Source organism: Rhincodon typus, chromosome 2, assembly GCF_021869965.1.
Source record: "Rhincodon typus isolate 14 chromosome 2, sRhiTyp1.1, whole genome shotgun sequence".
Classification (NCBI taxonomy): domain Eukaryota; kingdom Metazoa; phylum Chordata; class Chondrichthyes; order Orectolobiformes; family Rhincodontidae; genus Rhincodon; species Rhincodon typus.
Genome location: NC_063333.1, coordinates 48,084,625 through 48,100,108, shown reverse-complemented (window position 1 = coordinate 48,100,108; position 15,484 = coordinate 48,084,625). Strand labels below are relative to the sequence as shown.

General features: G+C 38.4%; 1 long non-coding RNA gene across 1 annotated transcript in view; it reads right to left on the bottom strand.

Moving 5' to 3' along the window:
* Positions 1-5,729: 5,729 nt before the first annotated feature.
* The window catches only part of LOC109929953, a 139,876-nt gene continuing 130,121 nt past the window's right edge, over positions 5,730-15,484 (bottom strand). The window contains exon 2 of the long non-coding RNA XR_007265051.1: positions 5,730-9,339. This is a non-coding gene — a long non-coding RNA (uncharacterized LOC109929953). The remainder of the gene's footprint in view (positions 9,340-15,484) is intronic.

Here is a 15,484-nt window from a genome sequence, read left to right as displayed (position 1 = left end):
GGTCAATATGCCAGGCTGAGCGCCAGCTCTCAGATACGTCCTCCTACCTTGCCCTGGACCATGACCCCACCATGACACATCAGGCCATTGTATCTACTACGGTAACTGATCTCATTTCATCCGGTGATCTCCCCTGCTCTGCTTCCAAGCTGATAGTTCCCCAGCCCCACACATCTTGCTTCTATCTCCTCCCAAAAATCCACAAACAGGACTGTCTGTGCAGACCCATTGTTTCAGCCTGCTCCTGCCCCACAGAGCTCATCTCTTCCTACCTTAACTCAGTCTTCTCTCCCCTGGTCCAATCCCTGCCCATGTACATCCATGATTCCTCTGACGCCTTACGCTGGTTTCAAAGCTTCCAGTTTGCAGGTTCCAGCTGCCTCCTCTTTACCATAGACGTGCAATCCCTTTACACATCCATTCCCCGCCAGGAAGGTCTTAGGGCTCTCCACTTCTTCCTGGAGAAGTGACCTGAACCATTCCCACCCACCAGCACCCTCCTCTGCTTGGCCGAGATCGTCCTCACCCTCAACAACTTCTCTTTCAATTCCTCTCATTTTCTTCAGGTAAGAAGGGTTGCCATGGTTACCCGCATGGGCCCTAGTTATGCCTGTCTCTTCATGGGGTACTTGGAACATTCCTTTTTCCAGTCCTATTCTAGCTCCCACCCAAAACTCTTTCTCGGATAATCGATGATATCATCGGTGCTGCTTCCCTCTCTCATCCGGAATTGGAAAACTTCATTGATTTTCTCCTCCAATTTCCACCCTGCCCTCACTTATACCTGGTCTATCTCTGACTCCTCCCTTCCCTTCCTCAACATTTCTGTTTCCATTTCTGGGGATAGACTGGCCACTAAAATCCATTACAAACCCACTGATTCCCACAGCCACCTGGACTATACATCCTAACACCCCACTTCCTGTAAAGACTCCATCCCATTCTCTCAGTTCCTCCGTCTCCGTCGCATATGTTCCGATGAGGCCAACTTCGACAAGGGAGCCTCCAAAATGTCCACCTTCTCCCTCAACCAAGGATTCCCCACCTCCGTTATCGACAGGGCCCTCAACCAGGTCTGACCCATCTCCCGTACTTCTGGCCTCACCCCTTCTCTTTCCTCCTGCAACAGTGATAAGGTTCCCCTTGTCCTTACCGACCATCCCACCAGCATCCACACCCAGAAGATCATCAGATGCCATTTCCGCCATCTCCAGCAAGATGCCACCACCAGACACACATTCCTCTCCCCTCCCTGGTCTGCCTTCCTCAGGGACTGTTCCCTCTGGGACACCCTGGTCCACACTTCCTTCACCCCAGTACCCCCCTACAGCCTACAGCACCTTCCCCTGTAACCAGCGAAGGTGCAACACCTGCCCATTTACCTCCTCCCTCCCCAGTATCCAAGGGCCCAAACATACCTTCCAGGTGAAGCAAAACTTCATCTGCACTTCCCAGAATCTAGTCGACTGCATTTGCTGCTCACAATGTGGTTTCCTCTACATTGTGGAAACGAGGCGTAGACTTAGCGACCGCTTCGCAGAAGATCTACGCTCTGCTTGCAAAAAAGACCCTGAACTACCTGTTGCCTGCCTCTTTAATGCACCACCCTGTTCCCTGGCCAACATCTCTGTCTCTGGCTTGCTGCAGTTTTCCTGCAAAGCTCAACACAAGCTGGAAGAACAGCACCTCATTTTCTGCCTGAGGACCCTGCAGCCCTCCGGACTCAATATCGAGTTCAACAATTTTAGGGCCTAAACTCTCCTGTGTCCCAGCCCCCTACCCCACACACCAGGCCTTATTATCACATAGCCTGCTATTATACACATTGTTAATCACTAACAATCCCCATTAACAACTATTCACCCTCCCAGCCTGATCGTTATCAACTCCTTTGTCTGTCCAACTGTCTGTCCAACTGTCTTTCTCTCTCTTTAGGCTCTATCCTATTGTTTACTCCCTACCCCACCCCCTCCCTATTTTCTGCATATAAACTGACGTTTTCCCAGCTACCACCACTTCTGAGGAAGGGTCACCAGACCTGAAACGTTAACTCTGTTTTCTTCTTCACAGGTGCTGCCAGACCTGCTGAGCTTTTCCAGCAACTTCTGTTTTTGCTAGACTTTTTGCAACTGAGCGGATTCAACAGGAAATCTTGTACCAAACTTTAGTAGCGTGATGGCACCACTGACAGATTTGTTAAAGAACATGAAATTCCTTTGGACAGAATGATGTCAGGAGGCATTTGAGAATTTAAAAGCAGTTTTAGCCAAGCCAAATTTCTCGAAACCCTTTAAAGTCGTCATCAATGCAAGCGATGTTGGCGTTGGAGCTGTGTTGTTACATGAGGATGATCGTGGCATTGAAAGGTCAGTTATTTTTCAAAGAAACTCATTATCCATCAGAGAAAGTACTCAACCATTGAAAAGTTAGAGAGTTTGGTACTGGCCCTACAACAGATGCATATACTGATTACCACCTTTTGATATTTTTGGAAAGATTTAAGTATAAAAACAGCAGACTATTTCATTGGAGTCTTTTGTTACAAACATTTAATTTACAGATTTTACATGTTGCAGGTTGTGAAAATGTTATTGCAGATACATTATCACGTGATTAAAAGAAATGTGTGTGTAGAATAGAAACAGTAGTGTTCAATTCTATATATATATATGTATGTATATATGTGTGTGTGTGTGTATATATATATGTGTATATAGAATTAGTATGAAATGAGTAACTCTAGATTAATGCAATATGGATTTAGTAATAATGGCATTAAGATTTAGCAAAAAGCCATCTTTTCATAATGATTCATTTCATTTCTTAAGGGGAAAGATGTTGTGAATTTGGGTGGAGTACTTGTGAATTGAAAAGCAGGATGTTAGAATTTGTTTGTAAAAATGATAGGGGTTAAGAGTGCACGGTCCCTTTAAGAGGTGATGTGTTTTTCTAAGCTTGGAGATACTAAAAAACATGTCCACAAGCAGCTACGGATGCACAGACTGTTCTGAAATTGAAACATATGTATCAATTGGCTGTGTGGTTGGCAATCTAGGCTTGTTTTGTGTTAAGGCAACCAGCTTGAATATCATCCAATCAATGTAATCCAGGCATTTAAAGACTGAAAACCAATGTAATTTAAATCTGACAGTGTTGACAACCTAGGAGCAATTCTGTTATAAGAAAATTGACAGGTCATCAAGGGTATATAAGAAGACAGTTTTTGAAAATCAGTGCGAGAACAAACTTCCATTGGAGGAATAAAACTCTGGCTCTTACAGAAATCTTTAAGCTCTCTGATTAAGCACCAACTAAAAGTACCATGGCACTCTTAGCTAATATTCCTGACACAAGGATTCAACGAAGAAAGAATTCAGGACTAAAGAATAGCAGAAAAGGCATAGAACATTCCAGAAGATGCATCCTGACTGTAGTTTTGAGTCCAAGTTTTAATCTATTGTTCTTTATTACTTTGGTTTTTATAAGTGGGACTTACATTTATTAGAACAGCATACTATTAGAATTTTGTTTTATTCGGGAATTGTTAGCAGTTAGGGAGGAATTGTTCAGTTTGTTAGTAGTTCTGTTGATTTGATCACTATTAGAGTTAGATAAATAAATTGTAACTTGTGGATTGTAGAGTGACTGTCAGGGAGTTCATTTCATTTAACTATCCCCTCTGTAACACATAGTATTCTGACATTTGCAAGAACAGCCTGGTTGAGTATGATCAGCATCCTGCCTGCTGCAAAGTGTCATTGGGACATCTTGTTTGATACAGCCCACCAGTTCAAAGTACAAACTCCATACCTGGCATCACATTAGCACAGGGACCCAAATTACATTATTCTTCAGTGTGGAAAGCAAAGCATATTTTTGGTTTGTTGGCAGCATCTGTTACTGGAGAAAACCTACAATCTGCCAAGTAGTAGTGAGAGACAGCTAGCTTCACCTGTTGTACACATTTTGAAAGATTATTCCCTGGGTAATCTGAGGTAGACTGATCATAGTTTAAGGTTAAATATAGAGGACAGAGACTCATTCATGAGTTTGACCAATACAGCGAGTGCTGATTTGCTCACGGTTGCTATTTTTATGATCTATCTTAGCTTCCAACTTACAACATGAGCAGATGGCCAGGGCCCTAGAACAAGGTTGCCAATGAAATTGATCTTGAATTATGGAACTGTAGGAATCCCAATGTGTAGATACAAAATTAAAATAGGGCAGGTGCTGAAGATAGGAAATGAAGCAGTCTTTATTTCTCTCCATAGATGCTACCTAGCCTGCTGAGTAGTTAGCATTCTTTTGTTTTTAATTCAAATCTGTAGATGCCCTTTACAGAATCTAAACAGCTTAATCTCAAGGCAATTAAATAGTTAATTGCAAACCTATTACAAGTGATTCAATCTGCATGTTGTTTATGGTTATTTATTTTTTGATGTGTTTCTCTCAGGTATTGTTTTGCATTAACAACATCCCTCCCACCTCCATATTCTGGACCTGACTATTCAATATTGATGACTTTCTAGACTTGCAGTGATTTCAAATGTCAGTAATATTTAAGTTGCTTTTTTATATCCTTGGAGGCCTGTTCAACAGCACATCAAGAACAAAACTCTCACTTTCATGGTAATGCCAAATATCTTATCAACAACAGACACCTTGCATATTTCCAGACCCCAGCAAATGCCCACATTTATGATCTAACCTCCTGGGCGTAGTAGGTTCGCAAGTGCAAGCTGCCAGCAGTGCTAAGGGATTACAAAGTGAAATGCTCCAATGTGTTCTTTTTTTCTGGTAATTGGAATCATATCGATAAGAACATACAAATTTAAGACAGACATGACGTACAGACTGTAAGGAAGAAATTTTCAGAAAAAAAAAGTCTAACCTAGACACCACTTACTGATGTGAACAAACATTTTGAATTCCAGCCTTTATTACAGAGCTGATTAATGGAAAGTGGCAACATTGGTTGTCTTTCGCAGATTTGGAGCATAAGATCAGGCCAAGAATCTTGCCTGTCCACCGTAGAACTGGTGTAAAGCTGCCAATTTGTTTAATCATATTCAAATAAAGCTCATTAACATGTGCTGATATGACATATAAATCCAAGTACATCTCTGAACTGGAACTTTGTGAGAATGCAAAAAAATCCTGCAGCATGACATCTTTGTTTTGCATTGGAGGGCCACTTCATTCATTTGTCTCTCACACAGTAACAATTACTCATTTTATGTAACATTTTCTTTTACAAACACTTACTAGCACCCCACATCCTTTCAGTTTTTTTTCCCCTGGCATAAAGCTCCATAGGTACCCCCATACAACTGAGAGACTTTGACAATCAATTTCCTCCATCCTAGACAAAGGACCATTTGTAAGGGACAGTGGTGAGATTGGCTGAGTCAAAGCCCAAGAGTCATCCTGGTCTTTGTTATTTAGTACCATAATAGGGAGGGTGTTTAGACAATGGACTAGCAATTCAGTAGATGTGCACATTTTTATACTACCAGAAATATATCAAACACATTGAAAATAAATCAAATGTAACATGTATTTTGCGTATTAATCTTACTAGTTATGCTGAAATAAAAGGACAATATGGAACAGCAATTATTGCATCATGTCATGAACTATTAAATATTAACACCTGTTCTGCCTATTAGCATGTTAAAAGCATTAACATATTGTACTTTTTCAAAGAAGGCAATAACTAATTCTCACTCATTTAAAATACAGACATATTTTATTTTCATGTACCAAGAAACCAACAGTTACAGAAGGACATACCATTAATACATCTGTAATAGTACATTACATATAATTTGTAACAAACAATGCAACATATATACTGTTACTACATTCTAGGTTTTCTTAACGTTGGCCATTTGTTTGTATTTCATGAATATTTTTGTCTCTGTACCAAACTACAGCATGTCAAGGAGATGGATTGAAGAGATACGTCACACAAAAAAAAAGTCATTGAAGCGTACTTGTGCAGTTTCTTTGAACAACACATCACAGATGCATATTTGGGATACTTGCCTTCACCTCTGTGCTCAAGGAATTTACAAGACAGTACAGCATAAATATACAAAGATCTTAATATAAATGACTATGGGGAGACGTTCAAAACTGAGATACCTTGCATACTGGGTTATCTCAATCACTGAGCTATCATTAGACTTGAGAGGAACAGTTTAATCTTTTTCTCACCTCTTTTGTAAAGACTTGACAGTGAACATATTTCTTCAAAAAGTTACAAAAAATAAATATTCACAGGACATTTTAGCAGTTTAATATATGAGACTGCACATTCCATGATGCAGACACGTGAAGCGAACAGATTAACTGGACTGATTATCACACAAGCTGCACAGTGACTGCTTAAATTTTTCTCCATTCTTGCTATTTACCAAAGTTTAGTCGACTGAGAATTATTTATCAAATAAAGCTCATTAACATCTGTGGATGTCACATAAAAATTCAAAAATAATATTGTATGCCCAACATAGTATCACTGTGAAAGCATGTAAAATAATATTTACAAAGATAGTTAATAAACGTGTTCACTTCATAATATATTTCCAAAGTTTCTAACTCCTAGAGTTTGCTTTCTTGTGCAAGTACCAACATAATTGAAGTACTCAGTGCACCATTAAATTCCTTTAAAATTCTAAGCTGTATATTTCAGTGATTGTAAAGTCAGCAAAACACAGTGCAAACTATTTTATAGAAAAATCAGATTGATAAATAAAAAGAGCACACTTCAATCAAATATCATAACCACTGTTACAAAGTAACTATGCTACAGTACAGGTCAATTTGCTTGTTTTTTTCAGTTGATTTTAATACTTACAGAAAATGTATTCATGAAATTAACATAATATCTCATACACATTGTATAGGGATCAAATTACAAACAAGTATGGTAAATGCGTAATCTACCATTGATAATGACCTTGAAAAGACATATCTATATTAACAGACGATTTAAAAAAACCTTCAAAAGATACTCTCAAACATTTTTGCCTTTTAACTTTATTTTAAAAACATTTATACACTAATTTTTCAAGACCTTCATATGTAACTAATAGTATGTTGCGTCAGTAAAATGTGCTCCGAGATTTGTTCATTCAAATAACTGTTAGAAATTGATGCAACCAAAATGAACTTGCAATCAAAGGGATCGTCAGAGTGGAAGTTATGCACATGAAACTGCTGATGCTGAGTGACATTTGGGAAGGTGAAGTAAAACATTACAAATTGACGTCATTCATCACATTACACAATGTAAAAACTGCAAAGTAGATTTTTACTTTAACTCCCACTATAACTTTTCTTTGTCAGGAAGGATTGAATCTAAATTTAAATTTCTGTGACATCTTTTAATTTCTCACAGATATATAAGCAAATTAAGCTAACTGTTCTGTCTTAACATAAATACCAGTCCTTAATGACATTTACAATTTTGAAAGCTATCATTCATAACATTGAATGCAAATATGTATGTTCTTTTCACATTTGGGGTCTCCCAAGAAGAAAAGGTCAGTATTAAGTAGACAGACTGCAATTTTATGTGAAAAAGATCATGGAAAGAGGAAGTTTGACTGGGATATAAAAGAATTATAAAATAAAAAATAAGACTTCTTTGGTGTGGAACTAGATATTAATTGGAAAATCTGAAAAGTTCCCTCATTTGTTTTGTTCAATTATAATGGAAAAAGAAACAAAATTATGTCCATCTCTCTTCATTCTGAATCTTTTAACTACTGTCCCATTTACTACTACACATTTCTGGATAAAATAATCAAAAGAATTTTTAATAGCATAATTTGGAATAGTTCACACTCCATCATATTTTTCATGGCTGGTAAGCAATGAACCACTATAGGCTTGTGCGTGTTTAACGTACAATTTATACAATACTTATTCTACAGACTCCAATTATGTTGTTGCAATAAATGAATATTCAGAATGTTAGCATTTTTTCTTTTCTTGGCTGGACATAAGAAAAGAAGATTTTGTCAGATGGCTTAAAATGAAATAAAATGCAACTGTTATTATGTTGCAGAATTAAATATATTTAAGCTCAACTCCAGAACATAATCCCTTAGATTTTAAGAAAGAAAATAGCGACCAATAGCCTGTGAAATGGCAAAAAAAAGTTTGGAACAGTAGGCAGAGACATGAAATGCTGTAAATAAGAATTAGGACATTAAAACACTTGTAGCTGAAGATATCTATTGATAGTTATAGTGAGATCATGAGTGTATATGCAATGTGTTTACAATTTCATTATGAACTGAAATAAGCAGAAATTTTATTGCAGCATTTAATCAGTATTACCAAGTGTAAATTTTTTTGTGTGTTACACATTTGACTTTACATTAGAATTTGGTCAGTGTTGTTACCAATACTGGGCAAAATAGATGGTCTGAGGCCACAAAGTGAAAAGGACAAAAACAGTATTTGAAGAACCCATTGGTTCCTGTTCAGTACACTGTTACAAACCTCACACATTTTAGATATATTTTTCAAATGAGTCACTCCATCACAGAACATTTAACCTGAACAGACACACAGCAATAATGCTTTTCCAGGATCTGAAGTGACAAAGAATTGGGTTTAAATCTAACCCCAGACCTCAGAGGAACTAACGAGATTCCATTAAATACATGGTTTTTGTATTCTTCTAAAAAACTAAGCAGATGATCATCATGATAGTACAAACCATTTTAAACACTGCAGCTCACCCCATCAGCTGTGGATTTATCTATGTTCCTTGCAAGATCCCAGCTGGAGCACTGTCAGAAATGTTCACAGTGGTTCACTAGCTATTTCATTTCAACTGTATACAAAAGTATGCTGATTTTTGTAAAACATATGCAGTGTCTTTCATGCCACTGTTGATTGCTTTGTAATCCTGACATCAGAGGACTTCCTGGCATGCCCACAAAAGTTTCAAAAAAAATCTTCAGAATTTTAGCGTTAACAGTGAAATCTGAATGAGCTTTACAAAAATGCTACGCTAGTATAGAAAATCAAAAGACTGACAGACAAGAGCCTGTAAAGCAGCATGGATCATTTATCAGCAAAGTGGATCTCTAAACAAACTACTTTTTAAAAAAAAAGGTGGTTCTTGCATGCCGTGGTTTAGCATTCAATATGTCAAATTCAGAGTACAAGCACACATAATCCCACACAATGCTAATGTAAAGAATTGTAGCAAAAACAGCAGCCATTTGCTAACATGACCATAACAATAGGAGAATAGGTTCTTGAATTCCTTTGCTCTTCTTCTGCTTCTTTGGAACAGGCAATGGAGTTAACCTTCAATAAAAAAAAACAAACAATCACACTACTGTCATTATTAGAGTGAACCTTTCAGTTTTATCTTTACCAATTTAAGTCAATATGAAGAAGTATTACAACATCTATGAAGAAGTATTACAACGATGTTACTGAGACTGACAGGTTTGAGTTATAAGGAGAGAATGGATAGGCTGGGACTTTTTTCCCTGGAGCATAGGAGGCTGACGGGTGACCTTATAAAAGGTTTATGAAATCATGAGGGACACAGACAAGGTGAATAGTCCAGGTCTTTTCATAAGGGTAGGGGAGTTCAAAACTAGATGGCATAGGTTTAAGGTGAGAGTGGAAAGATTTAAAAGGTACCTAAGGGGGAACTTTTTCACAGAGTGGTGCACATATGGAACAAGCTGCCAGCGGAAGTGGTAGAGGTGGATACATTACAACATTTAAAAGACATTTTTGAACAGGTATACAGATAGGAAAATTTTGGAGGGATCTGGGCCAAACCAAGGCAAATGGGACTAGCTGAGTTTAGGAAACCTGGTCAGCGTGGACAAGTTGGGCCAACAATAAATTTTAATTCTAATTCTAGAAAGGTCTGTTTCCATGCTAAATGGCTCTATGATGTTGGGAACCTTAGTGTTCTCTGAAATGCAGGAAATGTAGGACTGACAATTATGATACTAAAACAATATGCTCGTGTTTTGGACCACAATTTACAATCAGTCACATTGGACACATGGCTGAAAAGTAATAAGTTCTGACTATTTTGATGAGCTCTTGTAAAACAGGAATAACATCATATATTCCTCCTCCTTCCAAAAGGTGTTGATTTAGTCCAGTGTAATAAAGAACTGCTGTTGAACTCAAATATATCTGACATTTTTACTAACGTATGTTTACTGTGGTTTCATTACATTGAATGAATAAGAACATTTGAATAAAGCAAATAATAGCCAACATAATGTGTAAGTAATAAAATTCATACATGGAAATCGAATTCATCTGAAGAAATATTTCGATTTGAATTTTGTGTTGATTTCCTTGCATACTGATTTAAATTTTTTCAAACACTTTAGATAGGATTTTTAACCAATATGCAATAATTATTGCAATTATAACAAGCACAGTCCACTTGTACATTCATTCTGATGTAAACAAATATTAACATTTGGAGGCTACACTAAGAGCTTGAATCAAATGTTTGGCTTCTCTTGTTTATATTTTTAAATTAACTATCATTTTGATGTCCCTTTTAATTCTCCTCTGTCTTTCCGTTCGATTCTATGAATCTTTGCAAATATGGTACTTGAAAATTAATATTTACTAAAATCCAACTAATTTCTTTCTGCAAATAAGCCTACATATTAATGATTCAGTTATTCAATGATTCTTTTGAAAATTAAGGACACTAATTGTAAATTCACCCAAGTTGAGGTGAAATTACATAGATCACAAACAGCTTCAAACTAGCTACCATAAACATCAATGCTTGAGTCTTTGTAGCCCCCAAAAAATGGTCAACAGACAGCAGTTGACTTATATGCCAAGTATGAAATACACACCATTGGTGTGGGGATTGCCATGTTGAAATATAAAGATACAATGTATTGGTAATTAATATATTAATGCGGCACCGCTTATTGAATGTATCAAATGTACAAAGAAACCTTTGAGCACTATTAAAGCATTTTAAAATCTCTCAAATTCAGAGTGTTTGATATTCAATGTAAAGACTTCTCTGAACTTATTGAGTCGCTTTGATCATGGAACCATTGTAAGGATTCTACCCTCTATTAGATATGGTAGTTTGCACCTTTACCTTCCACAACAAAACACCCACCTTTCTATCTTCAAATTTGTTAAAAAAAAAATGCAGTCATGCACTAATAGCATAGCATAATTTGATGATGAAATCTCACAAAGCATAAAACAGGGCAGTGCAAATATCTCCAGTCTTTGTGAAGGTATTTTGTTTGTCACTATGTATCTACTTTACTCAACACAAACAGAATCCTTGAATAGTTTGCTAAAACACACACTTAAAGGTTGAACTGTGGATGGTAGACACCCATGATATGGGTGTTTTTTTGCAGATGCCTCTTGATCTCCATGAATATGTGGGATTTCAATAAGCCCCACACTAACAAGTTTCATTCTTTACGTAGGCTGCCAGGATACCCATTCCACACATTATTGATACATTAATTCACCCCAATCTTGGCCGTGGACATGCACAAGAATTCTTGCAGGGAATTAGATTTTCACCATGGTTTTACAATTGAAAATTAGCTTAAGATTTAATTTCACTCCGTTGGCCTTAGAAGCTAGTTGGGAAATTTAAATGGTTTCTCATGTCCCATGGTTTTCACCAGAACTGCTTTTGAACCTTTTCTCTCCATAGATTGGTTTTTGGGCACAGAAAAAGGTCATGGGGACGTCATTTATGTGGGCGATTTAGCAGAATGGGTATTGTGTTTTTATCACTGTCTGAAGCTGAATCGGTACAAAAATTACCAGTTTCTATTGAGGTATTTTGATCTTCTGCAATACCAGGCATTTATCAACTAGCTGTTACTCTGACATCTTTGCTGGATTCAGGGTTTGATTCAGCCCACTTAAGTGTGTAAATAGACAAGGTCTTTCTGGTGACAATTAAACCATTTGGATGATGTTTCAAGACCCATTCTGATACATGCTCCACAAGATCAGGCCAGTGGTTGGTCTTTGTTTGAATGGCGCATGTGGGAGTCTTGGGCATCTTTTTATTTTAGGGTGGGTTCCATTTTCCATCAGTTTTTCCGCCCCCCCCGGCCACAAACACCAAATTCCTTTCCAGTAGCTCAGTTATTTGGTGAATGCGCATATGCTATGACTTTTAGCTTGACACCAGCTTCACGCTCAATTCATTTTTGTTGGAAGGCTCATTTCTCTTCACCATTTACCATGTGGGGTCAGCTCTCTGTGGCTGTGTGTTAAACTTTCACACATCTTCACAACACACAATTAGGTTTATTATCATGTGTACTCTCATACAGGAGTACAGTGAAAAGTGTACCAAGTCACCATTCTTCAGCGCCATCTTAGGTTCAGAAACACAAATTTTAAAAAACCATCTTAGATATAAAAACTAAAACAGCCATCTAAAATACAAAAACCAGCATTAAAAGAGAGCAGAAATACAAAAAAAAATCAGCCACGGAGAAAGAGTGACGCGTCCAGATCTAAAAGTCTTATCTCCACAAGGTGGTCTTCACTCCATAAGGTTAAACTCCGATGAGTTGTGGGGGAGAAACAGAGGCAGACTCACACCCATGTGAGTGTAGCATGTTGTGGCTGAAATTTGGAGAGGGTGGGGGGGCTTCGACTTGGATGCAGAGAATATGCAAAAACACAATTTGTGGCTTGCAAAGAGGGGAGTAAATCACATACACCACAAACTCTGCGCAATCACAAAACTAGTCACAAACCTATTCGGTCTTTAACTGTAGCAGTTGTTACCTATACTTTTTAACATTTGTATTCAGCTGTTATCCTATTGCAGCTCGACAAGCACAAAGTGCTGAATAATTAATTGGCTCATCAGTACCCACAATGCATTCCCATCCTGACCTACATGCACTTTGAACTAAATATTTTTTTTTGTCGCCTCTTTTCTTAGAACCAGCTGACAGCACCACATGATGGAAAAGATGAAAAATTAAAACGAGCGCTCCTGTAGGGTAGGTGAGTGACCTGTGGGAGAAAACTCAGCCGGAGAAGATTTTCGCACCTAGCATCAGACAGCTACAAATTGATTAGTTAGTCTGAGGAACTGCCACCAACCAGGCTCGAGAGACTAATTAAAGAGAGTACTGCCTGCACAGACACCCCATTGACACTAAATTTGCTCAGCTGGGGCCACGAGGGAGTCTGCATTATCTCTACAGCTGTGGTTTCTCTTGTCTGACTTACATTATGGATACGGGAAGAGCACTGCTCTCTTCGCTTTCCCTAAAAAAATTAAATTGTAAATATCCTTGTCAGTGCTTTTGAATGCCTGATCCAGGTTAGTTAAATATGTAAAAAGTTAATTGGGTGACAGGTGCTAACGTCAACCTGTATGAATCACCAGAACAAATTCATACACATTTTAAATTCAATTTTAAGGGGCATTTATTCAGGGCACTTTTTCCCCCTGAGGCAATTGTGCCGAGTTAGGAAATTGCCCAACTCTGCACACGTGCCTTGGAAGCTAAAATCAGGCTTTAACATCGGCCTGCTCCTTTCCTTAGAGAAAAGGAAACACGGAGAAATATAGGATTCTTAACGGGCTAGACAGGGTAAATGCTGAGAGGATGTTGCCCCTCTAGGGATAGTCTAGGACCAGAGGACATAGCCTCAGAATAAAGGGCATCAATTTAAGATTGAGATGAGATCAGGAGGAATTTCTTCTCTCAGAGGGCTGAGTGTCTCTGGAACTCCTTGCCACAGAGAGCTGTGGGAATAAATACCTTGTGTATATTTAAGGCTGAGATAGATTGCTTCTTTATCAGAAGGAAACTCAAGGGTTATGGGGAAAGGGTAGACAAGTTGACAATCCTATTGGATGGTGGAACAGGCTTGAGGGGCTGAATGGTCTCCTGTTTCTATTTCTTACAGTCTTGTGGAAAACTAAATACAAGTATCAATGATCGACAATGATACTAAAATCAGACACCCTCATACATGCATGCATTTCGGAAGATTTTCTGGAGGTTGAGGAAGGGGAAGCTATAGAGCACAAGTGAAGAGGTTAGTAAACAACTAACTATCAGGTAATGATTGCAGTTTCAGATTGCTCGAGTTTTTACTGAAGTTAGTGAAAAATGTTAGAAAAATGGCCTACCTACATTGAATTGCAACTTCACACAATCGCAGAAGTGTTATGGTGCAGATGGAGGCCATTCGGCCCATTGTGCCTGCACCACCTCTTCAAGCAAGCATCACTACCTAATGCCAATCTCTTGTTTTGGCCCTATACGTTGCGACACTATTTTTTTTCCAAAAGTTTCATCCAATGCTCTCAATGTCTGAATTGGATCTGCCTCCACAACACTTCCAGGCAGTGCATTCCATTCCCTAACTACTCACTGAGTGAAAAAGTTAGTTTTAATCTCATCGCCCTTGCAACATTCTTATGCTAAAGATCAAGACATTGCAATTTGACATTAAACATATGTAAGCATCAATGACAACTCGAGTTATGCAGACAACAGACAAGTACATCACTTCAATATGATGCCATGGTTTCTATGAAGATTTTGAAATCCATCCTCAAACAAATCATAGAATCATAGAGATATACAGCGCGGAAACAGACCCTTCAGTCCAACTTGTCCATGCCGACCAGACATCCTAAATTAATCTTGTCCCATTTGCCAGCATTTGGTCTATATTCCTCTAAACCCTTCCTATTCATGTACCCATCTAGATGCCTTTTAAATGTTGTAATTTACCCACCTCCAGCACCTCCTCTGGCAGTTCATTCCATACATGCACCACCCTCTGTATGAAAAAGCTGCCTGTGCCCTCTAGTTTTGGACTCCCCTACCCTGGGGAAAAGACCTTGGCTATTCACTCTACCTATGCCTCTCATGATTTTATAAGCCTCTATAAAGTCACCCCTCAGCCTCAATGCTCCAGGGAAAATAGCCCCTGCCTATTCAGTCTCTCCATAAAGCTCAAACCCTTCAACACTGGCAACATCCTTGTAAACCTTTTCTGAACCCTTTCAAGTTTCACAACGTCCTTCCTAGAGCAGGGAGACCAGAATTGAACGTAATATTCCAAAAGTAGCCTAACCAATGTCCTGTAAAGCCGCCACATGGCCTCCCAGCTCCTATACTCAATGCACTGACCAATAAAGGCAAGCATACCATTTAGGAAACAGCTGCATCTCATAGCTATGCAAAGTTCTGTGCTTGTACTAATCTGTAAATGGAAGAAATTCTCTTGGAATCAGAGTAGCACAGGACCAGTTGTTTGGTCTTTATGACCTCAGCAGGTTTGTGCTATCAGCTGACATGCCCAAAGAACAGCAGATGAACTCTTTAAAAATGAAGACCCACGGCCAGACTGGAAGAATAAACCTGTAAGGCTAAGGTTAGCTGCTGTTTTATCTGCAACTGGTCAATTAGCTCTG